Source organism: Mytilus trossulus, chromosome 14 (assembly GCF_036588685.1).
Source record: "Mytilus trossulus isolate FHL-02 chromosome 14, PNRI_Mtr1.1.1.hap1, whole genome shotgun sequence".
Lineage (NCBI taxonomy): Eukaryota > Metazoa > Mollusca > Bivalvia > Mytilida > Mytilidae > Mytilus > Mytilus trossulus.
The window spans coordinates 50,464,860-50,482,104 of NC_086386.1; the positions used below are offsets into that span (position 1 = coordinate 50,464,860).

A 17,245-nucleotide genomic window follows, 5' to 3' on the forward strand; every position below is an offset into this window, starting at 1 on the left:
GGCAAATGGCCCTCGATGCGAAGTCGATTTTTTTTATTGTATGTTTTAAAATGATGTATCGGCTGACTATAATATGTTCGAATACCTCTTTATAAAGTTACTCCTGATTTACTCAAATGGACAAATGTCAGATATCCAAGCATACTTACCTGGTACAGGGAGCACCGTGATCTAACGTGTTCGAAGACAAATCCAGGTGTTGACGGTAGTGGCTTCGCGGCCGCCCGTCTCTACTTTTAAGATATGGACGCATATTATGCAACAGATATCATTAGACGAACTCTGAGAGCCAAATTCTCGAAAGTGAAGGTTAACACGAGAGGACAAGTGATTAACGCTCTTCAAGATCTGTTAGACATTCAACAACTCGAAGCAATCTACAAAACTGGAGAGGGTGTAGAATGGTATGTCAGTTTTAAGACAGAAGTAGAGGCCGAATTACTTGGAACCGGTGAAAGGAGACAAGTTGGCGACGGAGCGGTAGTGCTTGACCGCATTGACAGTAGAGTTGTACGGTTGAGGGTCCATTGGTTCCCTCATCATATGAGAAAAGATTTGGTGTGCCAATGGCTGGGCAACTTTGGACAGAATGTTAGGTTAGAGGAAGAAGAAACACTATACGAGGGTATCATGTTGAAAACAGGTACCCTCGTAGGGAGCATGAAGGTGAACGAGGCACAGTACCAGAGCATTCCCCATCGTGGCCGATGCTACAACCGGGATGTTCTGGTTACTGTGCAAGGACGTCAGAGCCTCTGTCTTAGGTGCAACCAGTTTGGACACCACAGAGCCACCTGCCCTGAGACAGCGGCCCAGAAGAAGACCTACGCCCAGATGGCAAGATTGGACCCTGGAGAGGCAGCTGGAGATGTTCCTTCCGCAAGTCAAACGCGGAAGGAAACAGAAGTTAATGGGCCCCCCGCAGGACAAGCGCGGGTGGGGGCGGATAACGAGAATGGGCCCCCCGCAGGACAAGCGCGGGAGGAGGCGGAGAAGGAAAATGGGCCCCCCGCAAGACAAGCGCGGGAGGGGGCGGAGAAGGATAATGGGCCCCCCGCAAGACAAGCGCGGGTGGGGGCGGATCCTGTTGTTGTAGAGGAGATGGACTCTTCGGAGACGAGGAAGAGAGGAAGAGAGGTGGACGGTGAGGAAGAAGATGATGAAAGTGGAAAGAAACAGTTGGTAAAGGAAGAAGGTACAGTAATTTGGAATAACGGGACAAGGGAAAAAGTGATGGATATGCTAGGTGACATTAAGAACAGTCAAGATAACCCTGTAGATGTAGATGTAGATTGATTATTATATATTTGTTAACGGACTTTGAAAATTGAATAACCCCCCCTGAAATGACTGCCTTTACGCCCTTGGACTATGAGATTGTTTATTCTTTTTCAACCTTTTATAGGTGTATTCTAATTGTTTTTGTAACATTTCTAATTTTTAATTGTTTTATATATTTGTCTATATATTATAATTATTATGTTAGGTCTACCTTATACAATGGTATAGAGCCCCATTATGGCTCTTATAAAACTGTATTCTATTTCAAATCAATGTTTAAAATACTACTCACCTGTATATTTTATTTCTATTGTTATATTTTGATAAAGTGCACGTACCTGTTTGTCCACTTTATATTTTCACTGTCAGAACATTTAAATACTACTCATGTTAAAAGTACAAATCTATATTTTTCATTTTATACTTTACCTGTAATTAATATATTACCTTTAATTAATTATTTACCTATCTGTATGATTTATTTTATACTTACCTTTAAATGACCATATCTGAAAAAGAGAATAAAATTAACGTAGCATCATTAAATGTTAATGGTCTACTTAATATTAAATGTCAATATGCTTTAAAAGATTTTTGTTTGAGAAATAATTTTCACATTTTATTTTTGCAAGAAACACATGTTTCAAATTCAACTATCAGTAATGAATTAAATACCTATTTTGATATGTATAGATGTTTTTGGAACTTCGGCTCAAACTTTAGCCGTGGAACTGCTATTTTTATTTCACATTCTATTGATTTTGTAATTGTTAAATACCATCGAGATTTAGATGGAAGATTTCAATATATAGATGTTAAAATTGACAATGTTTTATATCGTTTATTTAATGTTTACGCACCAAATGAGAGTAATGATAGAAAACAATTTTTTGATGATATTTATCCTTTTGTTATGACACAGAGTTATAAAATAATTGGCGGTGATTTTAATTGTATTGTCAATACTAAATTAGATAAGATTGGTGGTAATGTTAATAGAGGTTTAGATGGTGCAGATAAACTAAAATCTATTGTACTAGATTTTGAACTTTTTGATATTTATAGAACTTTATATCCTAACCAGGTAAATGTTACCTGGCGGAGTCCAAATGTTTCTTGTCGCTTAGACAGAATTTATCTATCGACAGATTTAAAACCTAATGTAAATCGTTGTATTAACTTACCTTTTTCTTTTTCTGACCATGATTGCGTTTTTATGTCTATAAATAGCGTGACTGAGGTCAAGAATGGGAACGGTTATTGGAAACTGAACAATTCTATATTGACAGATAAACTTTTTTGTATTAAGTTTAGAGAATGGTTTATTGAATTTAGTGATGGTTTAGATATATGTATTGATGTATGGGATTATTTTAAAGAAAATATTAAAACTTTTTGTATTGATTATTGTAAAAAGAAAAATAGAATTAAACATGCTGTTATTAAAGATTTAGAGAAGAGATATTTTAGATTGTGTAAATTGGAGAGCAAGTCTCCAGGTAATTATTTTGAACAAATTAGTGTTTTGAAAGATGAGATTAAACAATATTATTTAAATGATTTTCGAGGTTCACAAATTAGAGGTAAAGCGAAACTTTTAGACAATAGTGAACGTGTTACGAAATATTTTTTTCAAAGAGAAGTGAAGAAAGGTAAAAAGAAAAAGATTTCTGAAATTAGAAAAGATGGTGTCATTTTTGATAAACAGATTGATATTATGAAACAATTTGAAGATTTTTATACAGAGTTATTTACAAATGAACCCATTGATAAAGATGTTATGGATTTTTTCTTAGAAGATTTACCTGTTTTAGATGATTTTGATATGAATTTATGTGAGACTCCAATTATTATTGATGAAATTGTAACTTCTTTAAAAGGTATGGAAAACAATAAGTCACCCGGTCCGGATGGCTTATCAAAAGAATTTTATCTTACATTTATAGATATTTTTGGTCCTATGTTATTGTCATTATATGAAAATATTTTTTCTGAGAATACTTTGTCTGATTCCCAGAAACTAAGTTATATTACTTTAATATGTAAAGATAGTGCTAAGCATTATGATGTTAAATTCTACCGTCCTATTAGCTTGTTGAATATTGATGTTAAAATTTTAAGTAAAATTATATGTACTAGAATGGGCCTAGTGTCTGATAAGATTATAGGTATAGACCAAACTTGTGCATTAAGAGGTCGCTCTATATTAGATAATGCTCACTTGCATCGTAATATTGTTGATTATATAAACCAGAAAAATTTAAAATGTGCTTTTGTTTCTTTGGATCAAGAGAAAGCTTTTGATAAAATTGTACATGAATTTATGTTTAAAGTTTTAGAAAAATTTAATTTTGGACCCAATTTGATAAAATGGGTTAAAATATTGTATAATGATTTGTCATCTTGTATTCTTGTTAATAATTTTATTTCTAATCCTGTAAAGATAACTCGCTCTGTAAAACAAGGGTGCAGTTTATCTCCTTTATTATACATATTATGTTTAGAACCATTTATTAGAAAAGTTATTAAAGATAAAGATATTGTAGGTATTAATTTACCTGGTACTTGTGATAATTGTAAGATTTCTGTTTTTGCTGATGATAGCACTGGTATTTTAACTACTGATAAAAGTATTACTAAATTTTTGTATTTGATTGATTTATATGGTAAAGGTACTGGTTCCAAGTTGAACAAAACTAAAACCAAAGGTATTTGGTTAGGTGCTTGGAAAGATAGAAAAGATAATTATAGATTTGGAATCGATTTTGTCGAAAGTATGAAAATTATTGGTATTAAAACTGGTAATAATATTACCCAAGATGATATTTGGCATCCTATTTTTATTAAATTTGAAAAAATGTTGAATATGTGGAGATTTAGAAGTTTGTCTTTATTAGAAAAATCATTGATTATTAATGTATTAGCATGTTCTAAAATATGGTATGTAGGAAGTGTTTTATTTATGTCCAAATATTATATTCAAAAGTTTCAAAGATGTATTTTTCAATTTATATGGAATGGTAAAGTAGAAATGTTGAGTAGAAATAATATGTACTTAGATAAACCACGTGGAGGTTTAAATGTTATTAATATAAATTGTAAGCTGAAAGCGTTACGCTTGAAGCATTTATGTGATATTATAAATAGTCGACAGGTAAAGTTTGTAAAATTTTCTATTTATTGGGTTGGATTCACATTACGATTTTATAATGATGAATTCAGGTCTTTAAATATACCACATAGTGAATACATTTCACCTTTTTATCAAAAGTGTATTGATGTTTATACAGAGTTTAAAGTTGTTTGTGATAATAGTGATATAAGGGGAGTAACCACAAAAGTTTTGTATAAATTGTTATTGGAGAGTTTTGATTATACTCCTAAGATAGTAGAAAAAAATCCAGATGTAGAATTTACACCTGTTTTTAAAAATGTATTTGATAAATTTATGGATAGATTTTCTAGAGATGTGATATTTAAAATTGTTCATGGTATTTTACCAATTAATAATTTATTGTTTAATCATAATGTATATAAAAGTAATAGATGCACTTTTTGTGCAAGAGAACCAGAAACTTTAAAGCACCTTTTTTGTGACTGTGTTCAAATTAAAGTATTGTTTTCTTTAATTAAGAATTGGATTTTTTCATTGTCTAATGGCATGTTGTTGTTAGACTTTGAACATATTTTATTTAGAAACATTATTGTAACTGGTAAAAAGTTAAAAAGTGTTATACTGTTATTAATTGGATTGTACTGTAAAACCATTTGGATTGTTCGTAATTGGAAAAAGTTTGATAGAAAACATGTGTTACCCAATGATATTTATATATTCTTTCTACAACAGTTAAGATTACGTATTTTAGCAGATTTTGAACGTTTTCCTTTGGAAAAATTTATTGAATTTTGGTGTATATCGGATTTATTTTGTAAAGTTGAAGATGAAGAGTTAGTGATAACCTTCTTCTAATATAATATTGTGTATAATTTGATTGTTAATATTCATGATATTTGTATTTCATATAACACTGTACAATGTATTATCTGTGATATTTCTGTTTTAACATAATTGTACTATGTATATGATTTATTGAATAAAGTGTTTGAAATATAAAAAAAAAAGGTCTCCCCAGGTCGAGGCCTTTCCATTGCACTCCGGTTAGGCTGAAGCCTGCGATTGCCCCAAATGTGGGCAACTCGGGTACGCAATTTTTTAGTGTGGGGGACTGCGTTCGCGCTATCCCCTGTTAATAAATCAAATGTAAAGAGAAGTTCCCAATAAATACTAAAACTTGAAACTGTTGTTAAACTTTTTCTTTGATACGCTGAGACTGTTCAGGAGTAGCGTAAATTATGATCGCAAACCGGTTTTCCACTCTTTTGTTTCATATCATTGTATTTCATCAATTTGAGTATACGATATAAAGAAGCAAATTAATTTCTCAGTCAGACAACTTGGTTTCTACACTTCATATAAGTAAGTTTTGTTTAAATCATTATCTCGTCATCCGTAAATTTCATGTTTTGCCTCTCCGTTTAAGTTACATAAAAAAAAAAATCCGCTTGCTACAAGTAAAAACTATAAATTAAGTTTGGAAGCTTATTCAATTTGCTTTACGATGAAAACAAGTTTTTGGTTGGCAAGTTATTTTTTTCTATTTGAAATAGTATGAAATTCAACTATACCTGTTAATTTGCATAAGAGGAAAATACGTGCATTTGATGAAAAGTGATGCCGTATTTTATTTGCCTGGCTATATTGAAAAAGCGGAAACTGCATGTGCAGCACGGACGGATTCAAGAAATAATCTCGCGACCTTTGTCGCCCTCCTTTATCAATTTTAAACGCAAATGATTGCTTTGCCGTCGATTTTTTTCCCCCGCACCAAATTGAGTAAATTTGATTTTAAAATTTTGCGCGTACACTGTAAAAATGGTAACTGAATTCGAAACAGAAGCAAACAGTGTTGTATGAACGAAAGGCAGTTACGAAATTGAAGCGACGAAGGAGGGAAAAACAATAAAGTTCTTGTTGGTTTTTTTTCCTTTATTGCGGAGGAGTGAATTTTAAACAATTATTGATATTCCGTGTGAAAGCATCATGGCGATCTGAACGTACGTAGTACGTTTTTAATCCACAGAGTTATCCTACTTTATTTGGTCCCTTTCAACAAATCGTCCTGAAAAAGTGTCCCGGTCTTTAATACTCCAACGTGTTTCAATGAAATCAGTGGAAGGAGGCAAATGGCCCTCGATGCGAAGTCGATTTTTTTTATTGTATGTTTTAAATTGATGTATCGGCTGACTATAATATGTTCGAATACCTCTTTATAAAGTTACTCCTGATTTACTCAAATGGACAAATGTCAGATATCCAAGCATACTTACCTGGTACAGGGAGCACCGTGATCAAAAAGGCGGTCTCCCCAGGTCGAGGCCTTTCCATTGCACTCCGGTTAGGCTGAAGCCTGCGATTGCCCCAAATGTGGGCAACTCGGGTACGCAATTTTTTAGTGTGGGGGACTGCGTTCGCGCTATCCCCTGTTAATAAATCAAATGTAAAGAGAAGTTCCCAATAAATACTAAAACTTGAAACTGTTGTTAAACTTTTTCTTTGATACGCTGAGACTGTTCAGGAGTAGCGTAAATTATGATCGCAAACCGGTTTTCCACTCTTTTGTTTCATATCATTGTATTTCATCAATTTGAGTATACGATATAAAGAAGCAAATTAATTTCTCAGTCAGACAACTTGGTTTCTACACTTCATATAAGTAAGTTTTGTTTAAATCATTATCTCGTCATCCGTAAATTTCATGTTTTGCCTCTCCGTTTAAGTTACATAAAAAAAAAAATCCGCTTGCTACAAGTAAAAACTATAAATTAAGTTTGGAAGCTTATTCAATTTGCTTTACGATGAAAACAAGTTTTTGGTTGGCAAGTTATTTTTTTCTATTTGAAATAGTATGAAATTCAACTATACCTGTTAATTTGCATAAGAGGAAAATACGTGCATTTGATGAAAAGTGATGCCGTATTTTATTTGCCTGGCTATATTGAAAAAGCGGAAACTGCATGTGCAGCACGGACGGATTCAAGAAATAATCTCGCGACCTTTGTCGCCCTCCTTTATCAATTTTAAACGCAAATGATTGCTTTGCCGTCGATTTTTTTCCCCCGCACCAAATTGAGTAAATTTGATTTTAAAATTTTGCGCGTACACTGTAAAAATGGTAACTGAATTCGAAACAGAAGCAAACAGTGTTGTATGAACGAAAGGCAGTTACGAAATTGAAGCGACGAAGGAGGGAAAAACAATAAAGTTCTTGTTGGTTTTTTTTCCTTTATTGCGGAGGAGTGAATTTTAAACAATTATTGATATTCCGTGTGAAAGCATCATGGCGATCTGAACGTACGTAGTACGTTTTTAATCCACAGAGTTATCCTACTTTATTTGGTCCCTTTCAACAAATCGTCCTGAAAAAGTGTCCCGGTCTTTAATACTCCAACGTGTTTCAATGAAATCAGTGGAAGGAGGCAAATGGCCCTCGATGCGAAGTCGATTTTTTTTATTGTATGTTTTAAATTGATGTATCGGCTGACTATAATATGTTCGAATACCTCTTTATAAAGTTACTCCTGATTTACTCAAATGGACAAATGTCAGATATCCAAGCATACTTACCTGGTACAGGGAGCACCGTGATCAAAAAGGCGGTCTCCCCAGGTCGAGGCCTTTCCATTGCACTCCGGTTAGGCTGAAGCCTGCGATTGCCCCAAATGTGGGCAACTCGGGTACGCAATTTTTTAGTGTGGGGGACTGCGTTCGCGCTATCCCCTGTTAATAAATCAAATGTAAAGAGAAGTTCCCAATAAATACTAAAACTTGAAACTGTTGTTAAACTTTTTCTTTGATACGCTGAGACTGTTCAGGAGTAGCGTAAATTATGATCGCAAACCGGTTTTCCACTCTTTTGTTTCATATCATTGTATTTCATCAATTTGAGTATACGATATAAAGAAGCAAATTAATTTCTCAGTCAGACAACTTGGTTTCTACACTTCATATAAGTAAGTTTTGTTTAAATCATTATCTCGTCATCCGTAAATTTCATGTTTTGCCTCTCCGTTTAAGTTACATAAAAAAAAAAATCCGCTTGCTACAAGTAAAAACTATAAATTAAGTTTGGAAGCTTATTCAATTTGCTTTACGATGAAAACAAGTTTTTGGTTGGCAAGTTATTTTTTTCTATTTGAAATAGTATGAAATTCAACTATACCTGTTAATTTGCATAAGAGGAAAATACGTGCATTTGATGAAAAGTGATGCCGTATTTTATTTGCCTGGCTATATTGAAAAAGCGGAAACTGCATGTGCAGCACGGACGGATTCAAGAAATAATCTCGCGACCTTTGTCGCCCTCCTTTATCAATTTTAAACGCAAATGATTGCTTTGCCGTCGATTTTTTTCCCCCGCACCAAATTGAGTAAATTTGATTTTAAAATTTTGCGCGTACACTGTAAAAATGGTAACTGAATTCGAAACAGAAGCAAACAGTGTTGTATGAACGAAAGGCAGTTACGAAATTGAAGCGACGAAGGAGGGAAAAACAATAAAGTTCTTGTTGGTTTTTTTTCCTTTATTGCGGAGGAGTGAATTTTAAACAATTATTGATATTCCGTGTGAAAGCATCATGGCGATCTGAACGTACGTAGTACGTTTTTAATCCACAGAGTTATCCTACTTTATTTGGTCCCTTTCAACAAATCGTCCTGAAAAAGTGTCCCGGTCTTTAATACTCCAACGTGTTTCAATGAAATCAGTGGAAGGAGGCAAATGGCCCTCGATGCGAAGTCGATTTTTTTTATTGTATGTTTTAAATTGATGTATCGGCTGACTATAATATGTTCGAATACCTCTTTATAAAGTTACTCCTGATTTACTCAAATGGACAAATGTCAGATATCCAAGCATACTTACCTGGTACAGGGAGCACCGTGATCAAAAAGGCGGTCTCCCCAGGTCGAGGCCTTTCCATTGCACTCCGGTTAGGCTGAAGCCTGCGATTGCCCCAAATGTGGGCAACTCGGGTACGCAATTTTTTAGTGTGGGGGACTGCGTTCGCGCTATCCCCTGTTAATAAATCAAATGTAAAGAGAAGTTCCCAATAAATACTAAAACTTGAAACTGTTGTTAAACTTTTTCTTTGATACGCTGAGACTGTTCAGGAGTAGCGTAAATTATGATCGCAAACCGGTTTTCCACTCTTTTGTTTCATATCATTGTATTTCATCAATTTGAGTATACGATATAAAGAAGCAAATTAATTTCTCAGTCAGACAACTTGGTTTCTACACTTCATATAAGTAAGTTTTGTTTAAATCATTATCTCGTCATCCGTAAATTTCATGTTTTGCCTCTCCGTTTAAGTTACATAAAAAAAAAAATCCGCTTGCTACAAGTAAAAACTATAAATTAAGTTTGGAAGCTTATTCAATTTGCTTTACGATGAAAACAAGTTTTTGGTTGGCAAGTTATTTTTTTCTATTTGAAATAGTATGAAATTCAACTATACCTGTTAATTTGCATAAGAGGAAAATACGTGCATTTGATGAAAAGTGATGCCGTATTTTATTTGCCTGGCTATATTGAAAAAGCGGAAACTGCATGTGCAGCACGGACGGATTCAAGAAATAATCTCGCGACCTTTGTCGCCCTCCTTTATCAATTTTAAACGCAAATGATTGCTTTGCCGTCGATTTTTTTCCCCCGCACCAAATTGAGTAAATTTGATTTTAAAATTTTGCGCGTACACTGTAAAAATGGTAACTGAATTCGAAACAGAAGCAAACAGTGTTGTATGAACGAAAGGCAGTTACGAAATTGAAGCGACGAAGGAGGGAAAAACAATAAAGTTCTTGTTGGTTTTTTTTCCTTTATTGCGGAGGAGTGAATTTTAAACAATTATTGATATTCCGTGTGAAAGCATCATGGCGATCTGAACGTACGTAGTACGTTTTTAATCCACAGAGTTATCCTACTTTATTTGGTCCCTTTCAACAAATCGTCCTGAAAAAGTGTCCCGGTCTTTAATACTCCAACGTGTTTCAATGAAATCAGTGGAAGGAGGCAAATGGCCCTCGATGCGAAGTCGATTTTTTTTATTGTATGTTTTAAATTGATGTATCGGCTGACTATAATATGTTCGAATACCTCTTTATAAAGTTACTCCTGATTTACTCAAATGGACAAATGTCAGATATCCAAGCATACTTACCTGGTACAGGGAGCACCGTGATCAAAAAGGCGGTCTCCCCAGGTCGAGGCCTTTCCATTGCACTCCGGTTAGGCTGAAGCCTGCGATTGCCCCAAATGTGGGCAACTCGGGTACGCAATTTTTTAGTGTGGGGGACTGCGTTCGCGCTATCCCCTGTTAATAAATCAAATGTAAAGAGAAGTTCCCAATAAATACTAAAACTTGAAACTGTTGTTAAACTTTTTCTTTGATACGCTGAGACTGTTCAGGAGTAGCGTAAATTATGATCGCAAACCGGTTTTCCACTCTTTTGTTTCATATCATTGTATTTCATCAATTTGAGTATACGATATAAAGAAGCAAATTAATTTCTCAGTCAGACAACTTGGTTTCTACACTTCATATAAGTAAGTTTTGTTTAAATCATTATCTCGTCATCCGTAAATTTCATGTTTTGCCTCTCCGTTTAAGTTACATAAAAAAAAAAATCCGCTTGCTACAAGTAAAAACTATAAATTAAGTTTGGAAGCTTATTCAATTTGCTTTACGATGAAAACAAGTTTTTGGTTGGCAAGTTATTTTTTTCTATTTGAAATAGTATGAAATTCAACTATACCTGTTAATTTGCATAAGAGGAAAATACGTGCATTTGATGAAAAGTGATGCCGTATTTTATTTGCCTGGCTATATTGAAAAAGCGGAAACTGCATGTGCAGCACGGACGGATTCAAGAAATAATCTCGCGACCTTTGTCGCCCTCCTTTATCAATTTTAAACGCAAATGATTGCTTTGCCGTCGATTTTTTTCCCCCGCACCAAATTGAGTAAATTTGATTTTAAAATTTTGCGCGTACACTGTAAAAATGGTAACTGAATTCGAAACAGAAGCAAACAGTGTTGTATGAACGAAAGGCAGTTACGAAATTGAAGCGACGAAGGAGGGAAAAACAATAAAGTTCTTGTTGGTTTTTTTTCCTTTATTGCGGAGGAGTGAATTTTAAACAATTATTGATATTCCGTGTGAAAGCATCATGGCGATCTGAACGTACGTAGTACGTTTTTAATCCACAGAGTTATCCTACTTTATTTGGTCCCTTTCAACAAATCGTCCTGAAAAAGTGTCCCGGTCTTTAATACTCCAACGTGTTTCAATGAAATCAGTGGAAGGAGGCAAATGGCCCTCGATGCGAAGTCGATTTTTTTTATTGTATGTTTTAAATTGATGTATCGGCTGACTATAATATGTTCGAATACCTCTTTATAAAGTTACTCCTGATTTACTCAAATGGACAAATGTCAGATATCCAAGCATACTTACCTGGTACAGGGAGCACCGTGATCAAAAAGGCGGTCTCCCCAGGTCGAGGCCTTTCCATTGCACTCCGGTTAGGCTGAAGCCTGCGATTGCCCCAAATGTGGGCAACTCGGGTACGCAATTTTTTAGTGTGGGGGACTGCGTTCGCGCTATCCCCTGTTAATAAATCAAATGTAAAGAGAAGTTCCCAATAAATACTAAAACTTGAAACTGTTGTTAAACTTTTTCTTTGATACGCTGAGACTGTTCAGGAGTAGCGTAAATTATGATCGCAAACCGGTTTTCCACTCTTTTGTTTCATATCATTGTATTTCATCAATTTGAGTATACGATATAAAGAAGCAAATTAATTTCTCAGTCAGACAACTTGGTTTCTACACTTCATATAAGTAAGTTTTGTTTAAATCATTATCTCGTCATCCGTAAATTTCATGTTTTGCCTCTCCGTTTAAGTTACATAAAAAAAAAAATCCGCTTGCTACAAGTAAAAACTATAAATTAAGTTTGGAAGCTTATTCAATTTGCTTTACGATGAAAACAAGTTTTTGGTTGGCAAGTTATTTTTTTCTATTTGAAATAGTATGAAATTCAACTATACCTGTTAATTTGCATAAGAGGAAAATACGTGCATTTGATGAAAAGTGATGCCGTATTTTATTTGCCTGGCTATATTGAAAAAGCGGAAACTGCATGTGCAGCACGGACGGATTCAAGAAATAATCTCGCGACCTTTGTCGCCCTCCTTTATCAATTTTAAACGCAAATGATTGCTTTGCCGTCGATTTTTTTCCCCCGCACCAAATTGAGTAAATTTGATTTTAAAATTTTGCGCGTACACTGTAAAAATGGTAACTGAATTCGAAACAGAAGCAAACAGTGTTGTATGAACGAAAGGCAGTTACGAAATTGAAGCGACGAAGGAGGGAAAAACAATAAAGTTCTTGTTGGTTTTTTTTCCTTTATTGCGGAGGAGTGAATTTTAAACAATTATTGATATTCCGTGTGAAAGCATCATGGCGATCTGAACGTACGTAGTACGTTTTTAATCCACAGAGTTATCCTACTTTATTTGGTCCCTTTCAACAAATCGTCCTGAAAAAGTGTCCCGGTCTTTAATACTCCAACGTGTTTCAATGAAATCAGTGGAAGGAGGCAAATGGCCCTCGATGCGAAGTCGATTTTTTTTATTGTATGTTTTAAATTGATGTATCGGCTGACTATAATATGTTCGAATACCTCTTTATAAAGTTACTCCTGATTTACTCAAATGGACAAATGTCAGATATCCAAGCATACTTACCTGGTACAGGGAGCACCGTGATCAAAAAGGCGGTCTCCCCAGGTCGAGGCCTTTCCATTGCACTCCGGTTAGGCTGAAGCCTGCGATTGCCCCAAATGTGGGCAACTCGGGTACGCAATTTTTTAGTGTGGGGGACTGCGTTCGCGCTATCCCCTGTTAATAAATCAAATGTAAAGAGAAGTTCCCAATAAATACTAAAACTTGAAACTGTTGTTAAACTTTTTCTTTGATACGCTGAGACTGTTCAGGAGTAGCGTAAATTATGATCGCAAACCGGTTTTCCACTCTTTTGTTTCATATCATTGTATTTCATCAATTTGAGTATACGATATAAAGAAGCAAATTAATTTCTCAGTCAGACAACTTGGTTTCTACACTTCATATAAGTAAGTTTTGTTTAAATCATTATCTCGTCATCCGTAAATTTCATGTTTTGCCTCTCCGTTTAAGTTACATAAAAAAAAAAATCCGCTTGCTACAAGTAAAAACTATAAATTAAGTTTGGAAGCTTATTCAATTTGCTTTACGATGAAAACAAGTTTTTGGTTGGCAAGTTATTTTTTTCTATTTGAAATAGTATGAAATTCAACTATACCTGTTAATTTGCATAAGAGGAAAATACGTGCATTTGATGAAAAGTGATGCCGTATTTTATTTGCCTGGCTATATTGAAAAAGCGGAAACTGCATGTGCAGCACGGACGGATTCAAGAAATAATCTCGCGACCTTTGTCGCCCTCCTTTATCAATTTTAAACGCAAATGATTGCTTTGCCGTCGATTTTTTTCCCCCGCACCAAATTGAGTAAATTTGATTTTAAAATTTTGCGCGTACACTGTAAAAATGGTAACTGAATTCGAAACAGAAGCAAACAGTGTTGTATGAACGAAAGGCAGTTACGAAATTGAAGCGACGAAGGAGGGAAAAACAATAAAGTTCTTGTTGGTTTTTTTTCCTTTATTGCGGAGGAGTGAATTTTAAACAATTATTGATATTCCGTGTGAAAGCATCATGGCGATCTGAACGTACGTAGTACGTTTTTAATCCACAGAGTTATCCTACTTTATTTGGTCCCTTTCAACAAATCGTCCTGAAAAAGTGTCCCGGTCTTTAATACTCCAACGTGTTTCAATGAAATCAGTGGAAGGAGGCAAATGGCCCTCGATGCGAAGTCGATTTTTTTTATTGTATGTTTTAAATTGATGTATCGGCTGACTATAATATGTTCGAATACCTCTTTATAAAGTTACTCCTGATTTACTCAAATGGACAAATGTCAGATATCCAAGCATACTTACCTGGTACAGGGAGCACCGTGATCAAAAAGGCGGTCTCCCCAGGTCGAGGCCTTTCCATTGCACTCCGGTTAGGCTGAAGCCTGCGATTGCCCCAAATGTGGGCAACTCGGGTACGCAATTTTTTAGTGTGGGGGACTGCGTTCGCGCTATCCCCTGTTAATAAATCAAATGTAAAGAGAAGTTCCCAATAAATACTAAAACTTGAAACTGTTGTTAAACTTTTTCTTTGATACGCTGAGACTGTTCAGGAGTAGCGTAAATTATGATCGCAAACCGGTTTTCCACTCTTTTGTTTCATATCATTGTATTTCATCAATTTGAGTATACGATATAAAGAAGCAAATTAATTTCTCAGTCAGACAACTTGGTTTCTACACTTCATATAAGTAAGTTTTGTTTAAATCATTATCTCGTCATCCGTAAATTTCATGTTTTGCCTCTCCGTTTAAGTTACATAAAAAAAAAAATCCGCTTGCTACAAGTAAAAACTATAAATTAAGTTTGGAAGCTTATTCAATTTGCTTTACGATGAAAACAAGTTTTTGGTTGGCAAGTTATTTTTTTCTATTTGAAATAGTATGAAATTCAACTATACCTGTTAATTTGCATAAGAGGAAAATACGTGCATTTGATGAAAAGTGATGCCGTATTTTATTTGCCTGGCTATATTGAAAAAGCGGAAACTGCATGTGCAGCACGGACGGATTCAAGAAATAATCTCGCGACCTTTGTCGCCCTCCTTTATCAATTTTAAACGCAAATGATTGCTTTGCCGTCGATTTTTTTCCCCCGCACCAAATTGAGTAAATTTGATTTTAAAATTTTGCGCGTACACTGTAAAAATGGTAACTGAATTCGAAACAGAAGCAAACAGTGTTGTATGAACGAAAGGCAGTTACGAAATTGAAGCGACGAAGGAGGGAAAAACAATAAAGTTCTTGTTGGTTTTTTTTCCTTTATTGCGGAGGAGTGAATTTTAAACAATTATTGATATTCCGTGTGAAAGCATCATGGCGATCTGAACGTACGTAGTACGTTTTTAATCCACAGAGTTATCCTACTTTATTTGGTCCCTTTCAACAAATCGTCCTGAAAAAGTGTCCCGGTCTTTAATACTCCAACGTGTTTCAATGAAATCAGTGGAAGGAGGCAAATGGCCCTCGATGCGAAGTCGATTTTTTTTATTGTATGTTTTAAATTGATGTATCGGCTGACTATAATATGTTCGAATACCTCTTTATAAAGTTACTCCTGATTTACTCAAATGGACAAATGTCAGATATCCAAGCATACTTACCTGGTACAGGGAGCACCGTGATCAAAAAGGCGGTCTCCCCAGGTCGAGGCCTTTCCATTGCACTCCGGTTAGGCTGAAGCCTGCGATTGCCCCAAATGTGGGCAACTCGGGTACGCAATTTTTTAGTGTGGGGGACTGCGTTCGCGCTATCCCCTGTTAATAAATCAAATGTAAAGAGAAGTTCCCAATAAATACTAAAACTTGAAACTGTTGTTAAACTTTTTCTTTGATACGCTGAGACTGTTCAGGAGTAGCGTAAATTATGATCGCAAACCGGTTTTCCACTCTTTTGTTTCATATCATTGTATTTCATCAATTTGAGTATACGATATAAAGAAGCAAATTAATTTCTCAGTCAGACAACTTGGTTTCTACACTTCATATAAGTAAGTTTTGTTTAAATCATTATCTCGTCATCCGTAAATTTCATGTTTTGCCTCTCCGTTTAAGTTACATAAAAAAAAAAATCCGCTTGCTACAAGTAAAAACTATAAATTAAGTTTGGAAGCTTATTCAATTTGCTTTACGATGAAAACAAGTTTTTGGTTGGCAAGTTATTTTTTTCTATTTGAAATAGTATGAAATTCAACTATACCTGTTAATTTGCATAAGAGGAAAATACGTGCATTTGATGAAAAGTGATGCCGTATTTTATTTGCCTGGCTATATTGAAAAAGCGGAAACTGCATGTGCAGCACGGACGGATTCAAGAAATAATCTCGCGACCTTTGTCGCCCTCCTTTATCAATTTTAAACGCAAATGATTGCTTTGCCGTCGATTTTTTTCCCCCGCACCAAATTGAGTAAATTTGATTTTAAAATTTTGCGCGTACACTGTAAAAATGGTAACTGAATTCGAAACAGAAGCAAACAGTGTTGTATGAACGAAAGGCAGTTACGAAATTGAAGCGACGAAGGAGGGAAAAACAATAAAGTTCTTGTTGGTTTTTTTTCCTTTATTGCGGAGGAGTGAATTTTAAACAATTATTGATATTCCGTGTGAAAGCATCATGGCGATCTGAACGTACGTAGTACGTTTTTAATCCACAGAGTTATCCTACTTTATTTGGTCCCTTTCAACAAATCGTCCTGAAAAAGTGTCCCGGTCTTTAATACTCCAACGTGTTTCAATGAAATCAGTGGAAGGAGGCAAATGGCCCTCGATGCGAAGTCGATTTTTTTTATTGTATGTTTTAAATTGATGTATCGGCTGACTATAATATGTTCGAATACCTCTTTATAAAGTTACTCCTGATTTACTCAAATGGACAAATGTCAGATATCCAAGCATACTTACCTGGTACAGGGAGCACCGTGATCAAAAAGGCGGTCTCCCCAGGTCGAGGCCTTTCCATTGCACTCCGGTTAGGCTGAAGCCTGCGATTGCCCCAAATGTGGGCAACTCGGGTACGCAATTTTTTAGTGTGGGGGACTGCGTTCGCGCTATCCCCTGGTTAATAAATCAAATGTAAAGAGAAGTTCCCAATAAATACTAAA

General features: G+C 35.1%; 9 non-coding genes and 1 pseudogene across 9 annotated transcripts; all 10 read left to right on the forward strand.

The window, feature by feature from the left end:
* Window positions 1-5,393: 5,393 nt before the first annotated feature.
* On the forward strand, window positions 5,394-5,528 carry LOC134698477 (U1 spliceosomal RNA; annotated as a pseudogene).
* Window positions 5,529-6,661: 1,133 nt separating this feature from the next.
* LOC134698412 (U1 spliceosomal RNA) lies at window positions 6,662-6,825 on the forward strand. The gene has a single exon (XR_010103370.1). It is a non-coding gene; the product is annotated as a U1 spliceosomal RNA (small nuclear RNA).
* Window positions 6,826-7,958: 1,133 nt separating this feature from the next.
* LOC134698413 (U1 spliceosomal RNA) lies at window positions 7,959-8,122 on the forward strand. The gene has a single exon (XR_010103371.1). It is a non-coding gene; the product is annotated as a U1 spliceosomal RNA (small nuclear RNA).
* A 1,133-nt stretch (window positions 8,123-9,255) lies between these two features.
* LOC134698414 (U1 spliceosomal RNA) lies at window positions 9,256-9,419 on the forward strand. Its single transcript, XR_010103372.1, has one exon. It is a non-coding gene; the product is annotated as a U1 spliceosomal RNA (small nuclear RNA).
* A 1,133-nt stretch (window positions 9,420-10,552) lies between these two features.
* Window positions 10,553-10,716, forward strand: LOC134698415 (U1 spliceosomal RNA). Its single transcript, XR_010103373.1, has one exon. It is a non-coding gene; the product is annotated as a U1 spliceosomal RNA (small nuclear RNA).
* Window positions 10,717-11,849: 1,133 nt separating this feature from the next.
* Window positions 11,850-12,013, forward strand: LOC134698416 (U1 spliceosomal RNA). Its single transcript, XR_010103374.1, has one exon. It is a non-coding gene; the product is annotated as a U1 spliceosomal RNA (small nuclear RNA).
* A 1,133-nt stretch (window positions 12,014-13,146) lies between these two features.
* Window positions 13,147-13,310, forward strand: LOC134698418 (U1 spliceosomal RNA). Its single transcript, XR_010103376.1, has one exon. It is a non-coding gene; the product is annotated as a U1 spliceosomal RNA (small nuclear RNA).
* Window positions 13,311-14,443: 1,133 nt separating this feature from the next.
* On the forward strand, window positions 14,444-14,607 carry LOC134698419 (U1 spliceosomal RNA). The gene has a single exon (XR_010103377.1). It is a non-coding gene; the product is annotated as a U1 spliceosomal RNA (small nuclear RNA).
* A 1,133-nt stretch (window positions 14,608-15,740) lies between these two features.
* LOC134698420 (U1 spliceosomal RNA) lies at window positions 15,741-15,904 on the forward strand. Its single transcript, XR_010103378.1, has one exon. It is a non-coding gene; the product is annotated as a U1 spliceosomal RNA (small nuclear RNA).
* A 1,133-nt stretch (window positions 15,905-17,037) lies between these two features.
* Window positions 17,038-17,201, forward strand: LOC134698422 (U1 spliceosomal RNA). The gene has a single exon (XR_010103379.1). It is a non-coding gene; the product is annotated as a U1 spliceosomal RNA (small nuclear RNA).
* Window positions 17,202-17,245: the final 44 nt, after the last annotated feature.